Source organism: Phalacrocorax carbo, chromosome 13 (genome assembly GCF_963921805.1).
Source record: "Phalacrocorax carbo chromosome 13, bPhaCar2.1, whole genome shotgun sequence".
NCBI classification, from domain to species: domain Eukaryota; kingdom Metazoa; phylum Chordata; class Aves; order Suliformes; family Phalacrocoracidae; genus Phalacrocorax; species Phalacrocorax carbo.
Genome location: NC_087525.1, coordinates 6,943,755 through 6,957,240, shown reverse-complemented (window position 1 = coordinate 6,957,240; position 13,486 = coordinate 6,943,755). Strand labels below are relative to the sequence as shown.

The window sequence follows — 13,486 nt, the reverse complement described above, 5'->3', positions numbered from 1 at the left end:
CCATTCAGTCTAACATAAGTGATGCTCCTGTTATCAAGATGTATCACAGAAATATGTCATGTTTAAAGTGCTCTGTACAAACATGCAGGAGAACTTACACAACTGGGACCAGAAAGACTATGAGCAGCTGTTACAGAAGACATTTGTCCAGATAATACCCATAATTGTCATAGTGTAAATGCCTGATCTACATAATTAAAAGTTTGGCAGAAAAGGTGATGGGTGTAGCAGTTTGAGATAAGTACTAACAACACAACTAGGTTGTACTTCAAAGGTTTGAAATATGTGGGCGGGACAGGAATTAGCAAGAATGTTAAGTCTTTGGTGATTAAGACAGCTTTCTCAAGAGATCCTTTCAGCCCCTCCAAATGACTTCCTCACCAAAGGGGGCAGAGGGTGTGTCTTATGAATTATCTCAACCAAAGTTAGAGTTTTGATGCAGGAATATTGAGTGAAATTCTGTAGTTGACTTGTGAAGAAAGTCAGACTAAATATCTAGCCATCTGGTTTTGGCATTCAAGTGTCCTATGTGAAACTAGTCATAGCTATTAAGGTTTGGTTACAGACTGGATCATATCCAATGAAATTTCAGTAAGCTAAGTAAAGTGTGGTTATAAACTGTGTTGTAGAAACTATAGCAGTACAGTATGGCTTGGGACTGAGAATTGTAGAGCTTGATCACTGTAATATAGCTTCTTAATCATAAATACTGAGGGATTTTATTGAGTTATTAGAAACAACAATAAAAAGCCAAGCTGTTTTAATAGATACACATCATATAAACTGCTGTGAAATTGAGATAGTTAGTACTCATTTGCTATAGTTAGAGTAAATCATGTTGTGAAGCTTAGCAAACTGCTATACCTACTATTCTGTGGTCTTATCGTAAGAGAGGACTATGCAATATGATAGCATAGCCAGTAACAGCAAAGCTCACAGTAAGAGCACATCACTTAGGGTTCTTTAGATCCTAGCTGACTTTTTTTGTTTGTTTGTTTTTCCCTAGGAAAAGTTGTTGGATTGAATTTCTCAGTGAGTTGCTGTTTTCAATATGTATTGATAACTCAACAAATGGGAGTTAGTAGTACATGAAAATGTGTCGTCACAGAGTTATCAATAAACAAACTCTGAAGAGACAGTTAAAGACTTCTTCAGAGAATCTTGGGAACCATGTCCTCTACCTGTGAAAATAGGCTGCCTCCACTGAAGTTGCTCAAATTTACCTCAGCACCTGACTGTCTCTTGAGTCTCACTCAACTGCAAGGAAAGGGAAGTTACTCTTTCCAGGTCTGACGCTAGCCCACTTGCTGTCAAAGTTCCTCCACTTCGTCTATGACACAAGTAAGTACCTTCTCAGTTGTTTGACATCAGGTATCTGAATGATAGAAATTAATATTAAAACAAAAATAAGTCAGCATTGTTATTTATTGCAGTACTGACTTTTTGAAAGCAAATGGCTACATGGCAGTATTTGAGATATCAGTTATTTTTCTGCATATTGCAAAACCTGCAGCACCTGAAATACCACCATGGGTAGCAGCCAATCCTGAGATGCCCATGGAAGGACAGGCAGCCTCCCTCCTCCCAAAGCATAATGTGGCCTCATCACCTCTTCCACCTGAATAGCAAACAGGAACCAGCAGTGTAACACGTACAGCCCACCCAGCAGCAGGTGAGGGGCTGTCCTGGGGAACTTTCAGAGAAATTGCAATAGAAACAAAGAACAAACAAAGTACACTCGGCACAAAGAGCAGGAAGAGGACCAGGGAAAGCACTGAAGTAGGATCTGCCTTTGAAAGGCTGGTATAGAGTGGGAAGAGAGCCATGAGCACACTTTCAAACTTCTGCTTGGACTGCCTGTAGCAGAAGTCACTCACAGTAAGGAAAAGGAAGGAGCAACCCCTGTTGCAAACAACAGGTGTTCTGGACTGGGACCTGGAAAAGCAGGTGTAAGCCTATGGAAAAAAAGGCAAGGTAACTGGAAATAAGACGACAGAAACATAGGGGCACAAGAACATGGAGTAGCTCAAAATTTTTAGAACTTTCATGAGGACATGTTTGAAAGTCCCATTGAGATACATGTGAGGTGCTCCTTTACAGGTTTAGGATTATTCCTGATCAAACAAGTCAGAGCAGCACAAACAATTTTGTCACCAGAACTATTTACAGTAAGGATTTCTGCTGCTACTGCTATGGCAGGCACATATCATGCCTCATTACACACCTGACCTAATAGGGCTAGCAAAAATTTAAAATATTGTTGTAGCTGTAGTAACTGTTGCCGCCCAGCAAAGGCGGCAAACCACCCTGCCATCTTCTAGGGTAAGCCCACTGTGAGTCAGAGTATGGAAATCTCTTATTTATGCTGCACTGAAAAGAAATACTCCACAACAGGGAGTTTGGGAAGTTGTGTGTCTCCACAGGACACTTGTATTTTGAACCAAATGAATATGGGCATAGTTACCTGTGTGTGGTTTCTTCCATCCCCTCCAGCTGGGGCTATTCATCTTATTCACCTCTTGAAAGAGTCTGCCCTACAAGCGCTCCTAACGTATGTGCAGCACCAGTCACTTCTGTACAGCTCTGTCTGCAGAAAATATCCCCCTTAAACTGTCTTGCATTTTCCCCCTGAAAGTCACAGTCTATTGGAGAAAGATTGGGACTTTTTTGAACAGAGCTTTGGTCACTAAAACTGTCCCTCTGTCAAGGGTTTCTGCTGGACCAAAGTGCACCTTTGTTACCTGCTTTTGGCACTGCACCATAATGCACGTATGTGTAAGAGAAGGAGGGGATGGAGCCATGAAGTCACTTAACATACAGCAATACTGAATATCACCTCATGTTCTACTGTGTGCTTATGTCCGTATGTCTAATACGTACCACCTGCTTTTCCTCTCACGCATGCAAGGCCTAGGCTTGCAGATGGACATCTGAGAGACTCAGAAGAATGGGTAAAACTATGAAAGCAGATTCATGGATTAATAATTAGACTTTGCAAGGTGTGTGCATTGAAATAGTCAGAGTTGTGTTCAAGTAATACTACAATCAGAAGCATCTCTTTACTTCTAAGTAGCTATTTGTCCTGTAAAAACTATTGCTGTGTCTTGTCAAACTTCACATTCTCTAGGATCTTCTTTGGTTTTTTGTGGTGTTAGGTATAGGTAGTTTGACATTTTTATGTTTCTAAAACTACCACTTAATGTAGAGCTCAAGGGTAACAAGAATGATCTTAGACTATATTATGGGCAAAACACACTTCAAAGTAATTTTCATATAGGTTAGCTCAATAAAAATTACTCTTACACTTTAAAAAGAAACACAAGTTCCACAATAACTCCTTATTTCTGTCAAGATTTAGTTATGTAAGCCAGGTAAGGTAAAGCAAGCACTTTTGGAGACAGGAATTTATCATAGTTTATATGGCTGTGTTGCATATGACAACTACTAAAATTTCCCAGGCTTGTAATTAATAATGAATAATGCTGGCACTGAGACAGAGGGAGAGAGAAGTAATCAGGAGACATAGCATTTTACTATATTGAAGCCGACTAAGATTAGTAAGGAGAAATGCTATTTGAGGAAGAGTTATTAAAAAAACCTGAGGCAGCACAGAGACATTTTTGTATTTGTCTCAATAAAAAGAAAACTAGGAGACTACAGCTGAGAATTGACCCATTAGGCCTGAGAAAAAGACTTGTCTCAGGAATGACTGGGGGTGTGTGTGTGTGTGTAAAAAAGGAGGAGTGGGGTGTAAAAGTTTTAACAGCTTAGCATCAATAAGTTAATAGTTTTTAAAAACTTATTTTCATAGTCTCAGTTGCTATTATGGGACTACCTCAAGACTTCTTGCCACAAAGTAAGTATTTTGTAGTTTCATTTATGATACCCTTAGCCTCTTTGTCACCATCTGTAAAAGATAAATGAAAGGTTTTATTGGTTTGTCTAAATTTAAGAGACAACAGGACATCATCATTTTCTAACTTGGTAATAATGTGTGTGTGTCTTTTATTGTAGAGAAAAGGATTATTGGTTTACTTTTTTTAAAAAGAAATATTTGTTTCCTTACTAGTCTGCCTTCATAGACATTGTATTCCATCCAACTTTCTAGAACCATGTTGAGAAAGCTTAGTTCTATTTCAGGACAGAATTTCTAAAATACTGATTACTAGTACAAGCGCTAGATTTTCAGATATATTTTCTTTTTCAAGATAACATAAAAGTTATCTACAGTTACTTCAATAGTTAGAGTGAAACAGATCATCTGAAATATTAACAGGATACTATTTGTCAGTGTGCCATATCACAGTTATTTCTGACTTTATTTTGCAGTTGGCAGGACTACTAGAAAGTTTCTTTCACTGTTTTTCATCAGTAGTTTACTAGCATACACCAGAGTGTGTTTAGACCCTATCTAGAAACACCCATATAGTGGGGGAAGGCCACATTTCTTTTCAAACTGTTTCACTGTAGAGAAAGAGATGCCTGTTTTCAAGCATAAGCTATGTAGCAACAACAGAGCAGGTTATTCCCTTTACTCCTTCTGCTGCAATTGAATCCAAGAAGAAACCAAGTTACAGTGTGAGGGACAAATTTCACATCAAGGTAATAAGTAAGGATGTGTAATACCAAAGTAGAACAGAAGCTTCCCCAGTCTTTCAGATTTTTGCTTGTCTTTGTTTTTCAGTAGTAGAATAGGAGCTGGAAGATACACTTTTCTTTTGTACCATTTCTATTACTGCTAAAGTACTCCAGCTGGTTGCTGGTTCATAGGAAGGACTCCTCTAACTTGGTCAGCCCAACGTAGGAGTCAATAATGAGGAGAGAAAAGAAGGGCAAAATCTCTTTAAAGTACTATATCAAAGTTACCTTGCCTTTGAATTCATTCTTTCAGGATGGGGTGAGAAGAGGTAGATGCTAAGGCTGGACCCTGCAAATGATGTTAGCAATAGTCAAGGAAGGGGGAGCCAACATTCCAGCTAAATACTTCCTTTCTAATAGGCAAAAGTATGCAGCTGATGAATAGTGCCAATCTTCACACTTATACCAAATCACTAATTAAATCCCACCCCCCAATAATAATACAAAATTGCAATCCAGAATCAGATGGATTCTATTAACACCTTCTAAATTATATCTAACAAGAAAAAAAATACCCAGTGTATTAAAACAGCATTTACTGTGCTTACCAGTCATTTGTCAATAAGATTTTTTCTCTGTCTTCCCTGCTCTCATCTTTTTGCTTACGTATTCCTAAAATCCGGTTGGTTAAAGCTGAACTTTGAAGGCTTGAAACTATTCATGGTATATTTGGTTTATTCTATAAGTTTAGCCACGTGGCAATTTTCATTTCAGTTCATAGTATCGAAGACAAGTGAATTATAATTTGAGGAAGCAAATATTTTCAGTGTTGTTTAAGTTATTTTTAATCTGTCAGATTCAGGGACTTCCTCATGGTTCCTGAATGAAAGAAAATTGAATATACTGGCCTGTCACTTTGGTTCCTGCCAAAAAGGCAGATGGAAAACTCAAGAGTTGTAGTAGCTGCTGTGATGAGCAGAGACAGCTGAGAAAACCAGGCAACCTTGGAGCGAATCTTTTATGAAACGTTCATTTTTCAGACACCAATACTTCTCTCTTGCTTATAGATAAAAATAATTGTGTCTGCTGTGGCCATGTTTTCTCCTCAAACAGAGGTTATAGTCACTCTTGTCTGTATATTTTATTGCTAAAGTGCCTAACAACAAAAAAGCCACTGGAGTTACAATGAAGAGTCTCCCCTTGAAAAGTATAACGCTAGCTGTTAATCATAGAATACTTTGTGTTGGAAGGTACCTTTAAAGGTCATCTAGTCCCTGCAGTGAGCAGGGACATCTTCAACTAGATCAGGTTGCTCAGAGCCCCGTCCAGCCTGACCTTGAATGTTTCCAGGGTTGGGGCATCTACCATCTTGCTGGGCAACTTATTCCAATGCTTCAGGATTCAATACAGGCTGGGGGATGAAGGGATTCGGAGCAGCCCTGCAGAGAAGGACTTGGGGGTACTGGTGGACAAAAAGCTGGACATGAGCCAACAACGTGCACTTGCAGCCCAGAAGGCCAACCGTATCCTGGGCTGCATCCCCAGCAGTGTGGCCAGTAGGTCGAGGGAGGGGATTCTGCCCCTCTGCTCCGCTCTGGTGAGACCCCATCTACAGAACTGCATCCAGCTCTGGGGCCCTCAGCACAGGAAAGACATGGACCTGTTGGAGAGGGTCCAGAGGAGGGATCAGAGGGACAGAACCCCTCTCCTATGAGGAAAGGCTGAGAGAGTTGGGGTTCTTCAGCCTGGAGACGAGAAGGTTCCCATCAGACCTTATTATGTGGGCAACTACATTTTTACTGGATTCTTTTACATGTCACAATAAAGTCAATGGAGTTACTGTTACAATTTTAGGAATAGTGTTAGGAATAGTGTCTTTCTGTGTCTCTAAATTTCCCTTCCTGTTTAATATTGATAATGCAAATTTTATTTTTTAATGAGTTTTGGAAAAGATGGAAGTAGAAGATGTATTAGCTTCAGCAAGAGACACATAGAGACATATTAGGTGGGGGTGGGTATAACAACATGTACGTCATTTCTGTGGATACACAGTGCACTTCAGGGACACCAGTTATTAAAATTATGTTATTTTATTATGAAATGTATTTGGTTTGCAAATGCTGAAGGTAGGGGTTTTTTTTCTGAATAAAGGAGTTAAGTGATTTGGAACTATTTGTAGTATATAGATAAGTAAGAGGAAATAGCTTAGAAATGTATTTGCAAGGCTGCCAGTTGGCATGTAAAACTTATTTTCAGACCACTCTGTTCTGAATTCATTAATTGTTTATTGGGGAATTAAATATATAGGAGAAATTTCAAATGGCAATACAATGCTAATCTTTATTGAAGACTTGTGAAATGTTTTTTGTAAATCTTTATTTTCAGTTAAGGGATGTGTAACTGTAAAATGGCAAATTCAACTTTTGTTGAAGCTTAAAAAATATTTTAAACTTGGCTAGGAACAGTATCTCTTACTGGTGTGCATTGTTAAAGAACTGCTCATTACACAGGCGTATCTCTGACGTTATAAATTCAAGGATGTTGCCCTTCCAGAAAAGCTGTTTCCACACCACCAGTACAGTTTCTGTGACACTCCATCTTACAAATAGCCACTGAAATAGATGAGAGCTTTGCCTCAAACAGCCTAAAAAGCACAGTTTTCTGTTCTGTATTTGAGGAGCTGGCTAGTATGTTCGTCTCATTCGTATTTTATAATATTGTGCCAAAAAATTCAATGTAGTTTGTTATTTTGCATGGAAGTGGCTCAAAGTTCTCCCACTAAATGATAGAAGAAACACTGAAGGACCTGCATCCTGTGTTTAGTCTAAATCTGTCTTTAAATCAAAGCTCTCAAGTACACTAAGCAATGCAAATACACAGCTAGATCCAATAAATCATTAACAACTTTCTCATAATTAGAAAAGTGGGTGAATTCTATGATAAGCAGCTCAGGTTTATTTATATTTCATCTGTCAGAAAACAATCTGAAGAACAAAATCACCAGAGAAATGGGTCAAAAGTTAGGTATAAATGCATCAAATAATCAGGGCTTCTAATGAAGGAAAGGTCGCTCCAAAGGGCTGTGAAAGAAATTACTGTGCTGGGGTTATAGCGTGTGACCAGCAGTGGTCTGTGCTGGCACTGGGGACTGTGGGGTAATTTAAATCATGACACAGTGGTGGCTCATTTTCTTGAAGTACTAGGAAGTGAATTGCATATTCCTTTCTTTGGTTTCCTGAGTTACATAGTCAAGGGGCATATACTAAGATAACTCAATGGTGATTTGATGGAGATGCATGAAAACCAGTGGAGAGAGTAAACTGGGATTAGTTATTCATACTCGTATTTCAGTACAAGAATGAGGTAGATCATGTGAAGGTGGTAAGAGCCAGTTTCAAAACAAAGAGAAGGGCATGGTTCCCTGTGCAACAAGTAACTGAGCTGTGGAAACCCTGAGCAAAGATGTTGTGGATGCTAAAAGTTTGGATGAAATTAAAAAGTGAGTTAATGGAAGAGATGTCTGTGAAGCAATGCTAAATTTGTAGAAACATCATCCAAGTCAGAAAGTCCATAGGCCAAAAGTAGTTGACAGAAGAGTTCTGCTTAAAAAGCTAAATGAGTTAGAATAATTTTACTTTAAAAGTGCTTGTTGCCACTCATGGAGGTAGGGTATTGGCTCTCATGGCCTTTGCCTGATACAGTACTGCCCTTCTGATGTTAAAATGTTATTTTCAGTTTGCAGGTTGTACTGTCAGAGTTTGGGTCACTTCTGTAGCCCAGCTTATGTAAGATGTATTATCAAAGCAAGTACCTTAAGGGCCCCAGGGCTTGAGATACTTGCCTGACCAAGAAGAAGGGATTCATTATGATTTATTTTTTTTTTAAATAGATGTGTTCTCTTCTGGCTTATTTTCTGACCATGATTGGTTGACATCTTGCATCTTCACCCCCCTCAACTAGCCTGCTAAAACACATACTGAATTTTTGTCAGACTGTATGAACTGGGAGGATTTTATCAGCAGTTCTAGAATTAACAGCATCTTTACACAGTTAAGTGGAAATTAGAATCTAGTTGTGCAGGTTTGCTTAGGTGTAGCTTTCATTGCCTTACTTCCTCCCTCTCCCCTTTTTTTAAGAGAGTAAAATAATCAATTTATGAGAACAGCAAGTTATTCATAGGTGCTGTGATACCCAACAGATTTGAGTTTTCTTTGTTTCAAGAGTCACCTTGTTTTTGCTTGTGTCTTAATAAAACTAACTTTAGAAGTTGGAAGGCTTTGGTAGCATAAGCATGCTCACTTTCCTGGTGCATATTTATTTTAGAGGGTAAGCATTCAGGTCAGGGTCTTTGTCTTACCTGCCTATACAGAGCATTTCCTGCTTTTTCATTGGGGGTTGTATAAATATTCAAGAATATATGTTCTCTATACAGGATGTCAGAGTGCTTTATGTAAAGGTTAGTGAAGCCCTTCTCCCAACACATCTGAGAGTTGACATTAGCCCTATTTTAAAGTTCTGAACCAGAGGACATGTAGGTTAAACGCTTGCACAAAGTTGCACATTAATTCTCTGGCAGATCTAGGAGGTTTTGACTCCCAAGATAACTACAAAGCTTTACTTCCAGTGCTGAGTAGGTTGTACATAAATGTTAGTGAATGCATTTAACACTTACCTAAAACAATTTTGATTAAAAATAGCAGATTTCCCAGTTAAGCACTCCAAATGAGCCTATAGGCATAAGGTTTCTTAAGCTGCAGAATAAAAATTGTGCACCTGTTTTTGTTTTAAAAATAATGCTGTGAAGGAGAAAACATAGATGCTTTCCATCCACTCTAGCTTGCTATCACTGAACAATGTAGATACGGGGCATTGAAGGGCTTCAAGTCCTATAAAATTCAGTTGTTTGTTGGCCTAACAATCCTGAGAAGCTAGGGCTTAAATTCTGCTTTTATTTGAAGATGCAAACTTGACTTTGGGAACAAACTGTGACAGGTAGATTATTTATATAAGCTTCATGCCTCTTACAGGCAACTCTGCACATCTGCCCGAATGAGTCCAAGGTTTATGGTAATGTCTGGATATCTAGAGATAGGAAGAAAAGGATAGGAAATCTGCACATTTCCTTAATGACTGCAATTGGTAAATACACGGTGTGTATGATTATGCATGTATGTGGATGCATGCATAAGTGGATTGGATTAGTTGTTTTCTTCGCTGAGGAACAAATATTCTGCTTTAGGTTCCTGTGGAAAGCAGCAGGAACATATGGATTCATCCTGTGCATACCCTACATTCAGGCTCAAAGAGCCACAGGATCCAGAGCACTGGAATAATATCAGTCTGCTATTCCTAGATTCAAAATCATTATCCCCTGGGTGTAGGACTGGATGTCTATAACTTTTCTCAGTAAATAAAGAATCATCTGAGTAAAAGAGGTCCAGCCTTTGGGAATCAAGCTTTGGTCCTTTTGTTGTTGTTTCCATGGCCAAAAAATGCCAGTGTATGTAGAGATGGATTTGCATGGGAATTCACTCTGATTTTGCAAAATATGATCAGCTTAAAAAACTAAGATGGAAAAAAAAAAAAAAAGAGTGCATTGGCTCATTCCAGGCCCACTGTTCCAGAATGTGGGATTCTGGTACCTAGAGAACCCGTACCAATGCTAACTTGTAAGGACTTTAGGTAGCAACACCGTAAGCAGTAGCTGGGCAAGTGTTCTAGGGATTTACGTTTTGGATTTAAGCACCTAAGTAATAATTAAGCTGTATTTGCATGCCAAAATTCTCTACCAGCTGGACAATATATGCAATATGACTAAGGCTAGCTTAACATTGAGGAGTAGGAAAGAAAAATATTGAAGAACTTTACTTAATCCAAATGCAACCATAGAATAGATTAGTTTGTGGAGATATTTTAAATAACTGCTGAGAGTAAATTGAATGCCCAAGCCATCAGAAATTGTGAACCGCCCCAGGTGGAAGTGAGAAAGGTGAACATTTTTGTAGGCAAGACTTCGATTTTTGCTGATGTCTGGTAAGTCAATAAAAGAGGAGATGCAACTTCTGATGTGTCATGGGAAGACATGTTTGCTCATTTTCTTTGCTGTTTTCTTAACAGCTACTGCTCTTTTCAGAGTTCAGTGAAGCATTCCAGCCCTAATGTAATTGCAGCTTGGTGCTGAAATCTCTCATGGGAAAGTCTTTGAGTCTCATGGTCCTCTTCCTCTATGGTGAGTGTCCTCTTTGGTGGCTGTTGACTCCACTAGATAAGCTGGAGATTCAAATCATAAGAACTCACCTTCTTTACCTGTTCTTTTTCTAGTATCCCCAGTTCATTTCTCAAACTACCACTCAATTGGAATTCTTCAACTGAGTCAAAAAACCCTTCAGCTCACTGTAACCCTAAACTTTATGCCATCTGAGTTTCAAAAAGATCAGTTCATGTATTATTTTTGGTGGTGCTTTCCATTTCCATCTCTATAGGGTAAAGCCATTTTGGGAGACGCTAAACCTTTTTGTTACCATGGCAGAAAGGCCATTAAGTTAACTAGACTCAGAGACTGTTGCACTGAATATGAGGGTTGCATTAAGCCTTTTCTGCAAAGGTCAAGCTGCATCCATGACTTGAACATTCTTCAGGAGAATACAGGCAACCTTAGAGCATCTCTGATGAATGTCTCTGTTCCCAAGACTTGGGTGAAGTTTTGTACACACCTTTGCTAAGTAGCATGCTTTGTGGGAACTACAGGCCTGATACAGCTCTCTGAAATGTGTCTTTCCAGTTACTGTTCTTCTAGGAAATCTTCATGTTTGTCATCTATGCAGGTTAGGTTTATACTGGTAACAGTCACCCAGATGTGCATGTGAACAATCACTGCAAAAGAAGAGAGAGGTTACTTTGACTCACCCTCAACATTTTTTTGAGAATTCCTATCCTACATGTTTTTTTTTTTTTAGTCCTGATGCCTTTCTGTTTTGCCTTGGAGTTCTAGCAGGATATAATCTGGGTTCTGGGATTGAACTCCACTCATAAAAGGGTGCACTTGTGATAATAAGATACACACACTGTTCAGACAGCGCTAGGGCTAAAATGTCTCTAGCTTGTTCTGCTTGTGCCTGCCTATGGTGTGAATGTATTGACAAACTAAGCATCCCAAAGAATCTCTTGATATGTTTGATTGCTGTATAACACTCAGTTGGCATTTTTATTTTCATTCTGGCGCTTAGAAGACATATCATCTCTACTGTATCCTTGGAAAATTGTTTCATGGATGTATATAAATAAGAAGATAAGGGTCATTAGTCTCAATAGAATAATTTTTCTTTACATGTATAAAATTTCTGAATTCTTAGAATCAGGGATGTTTTGGTAAGAGAGATGAATGCAAATCTATTTTAGAAGAATAGGTAAAAATTAAAAACAGCTCATACAGTTTGTTACTGTCACATATTTTTCCCTTATTTATTATAAAAAATGTAATATCATCCTTCTCTCTTTACTCAGGTTTGTTGCTTTTTCATTTATAAAGCTTTTGGTTATTTGATCCTCCTGATGTTTGCTCTTTTGTCTCACACCTGCCTTGTCACATCTGCTCATTTTAATTTTAGGGGATGAAGTAGATCTTTTTATTGTCTGCTTTCTTATCAGATTAGCTTCTTCGATTGTTGCAGCAGGAGAGTTAAGGAATGTGGCTTTCATCTGAAATAATTGGCAGATTGCATCAATTCCTGGTTGAGGGAGAAAAGAAGTTGGACGTGCACATTGCACATAAATTGCTTGCCATGTAAAATATCTTTGCCTGTATACTTCTTGTTTTAGATATTTTCTGTGTTATTACTTTGATACATCTATACTTCCTAGAATGTAATCAGGATCCACTAGAGCTTCACTCTCCATCCATGATTCACTCACGTTGTTAAATGTCTTGAATTCAACAGTTAACAAAAGCATTCTTAAAAAGTGTTGCAATTTCATAACTGTCTCTGTGCTGACTTCATTCGTCTACTTGTCTCTGGTCTCAAATCAAGGATATGTTTAAAATTACTAGTATGAGAGGGGGCCCATAGAATTTAATGAGGCTATTAATGAACTTTAATCTAGGTAATTGCTTAAATACATTCCTGAATGCAGAACTATCAAAATAAAAGGACTGTATTAATAGATCATTAAGAATCAATTAACCTGTTGTTTGGGGGGGGGTGTTTGACCTTGAGACCTGTGGTCATTATAGAAATTGTTATTAAATCCTTATAGCTTAGATTAGGACTCTTCCGATATGTCCTCTTTTCGTATGATTCAATTCAAACATGATATTGAAGGTATGCTGAAAAATGTTTTCATTATATACATGCTATAATTCATAAGAAACTGTAATGCCAAGCGAGGTCACTCACTTTGGCATACTTTTGGGCAAATTCCTGGCATACGTTCTACTTTGTTACACCGGTATATAAAAAAGGGTAACTAATTTTGCTTCACTGGAGCTGTTCCAGATACTGATGGAAATGAGGTTAGACCATATTTGCCCAGTTATAAATAAATCAAATAGCCGTGCTAAGTGCAAAGAATGGCTAAAACCCAGCCAAATCAGTACTCTAATAGAAAGTTGTCCATAAACATTGACAAGAATTCTTTCAATATGTCCATAGTGCAGTTGGGACTGTGCTTGCTACAAACACCTGTCACAGTTCTGATACAGCTGAACATAAGGAAGGAAAAACAACCTTGGAGATACCACTTGTAATAGAGGCAATATGAACTCCTTTGGACCCACTCATGATCACTGCAAAATACTATTGATTTAATTGAATTAAATGTTATTTAGGGCTTTGGTGGGTAAGTCCAAGTCACAGAAACAGATTTCCTATAATGTAGTCATAAATTCATGTATATATTATATGTATAAATT

At 38.3% G+C, this 13,486-nt stretch overlaps 1 long non-coding RNA gene across 1 annotated transcript in view; it reads left to right on the top strand.

Moving 5' to 3' along the window:
- Window positions 1-1,007: 1,007 nt before the first annotated feature.
- The window catches only part of LOC135315599 (uncharacterized), a 70,857-nt gene continuing 58,378 nt past the window's right edge, over window positions 1,008-13,486 (top strand). The window contains exon 1 of the long non-coding RNA XR_010375080.1: window positions 1,008-1,341. This is a non-coding gene — a long non-coding RNA (uncharacterized LOC135315599). The remainder of the gene's footprint in view (window positions 1,342-13,486) is intronic.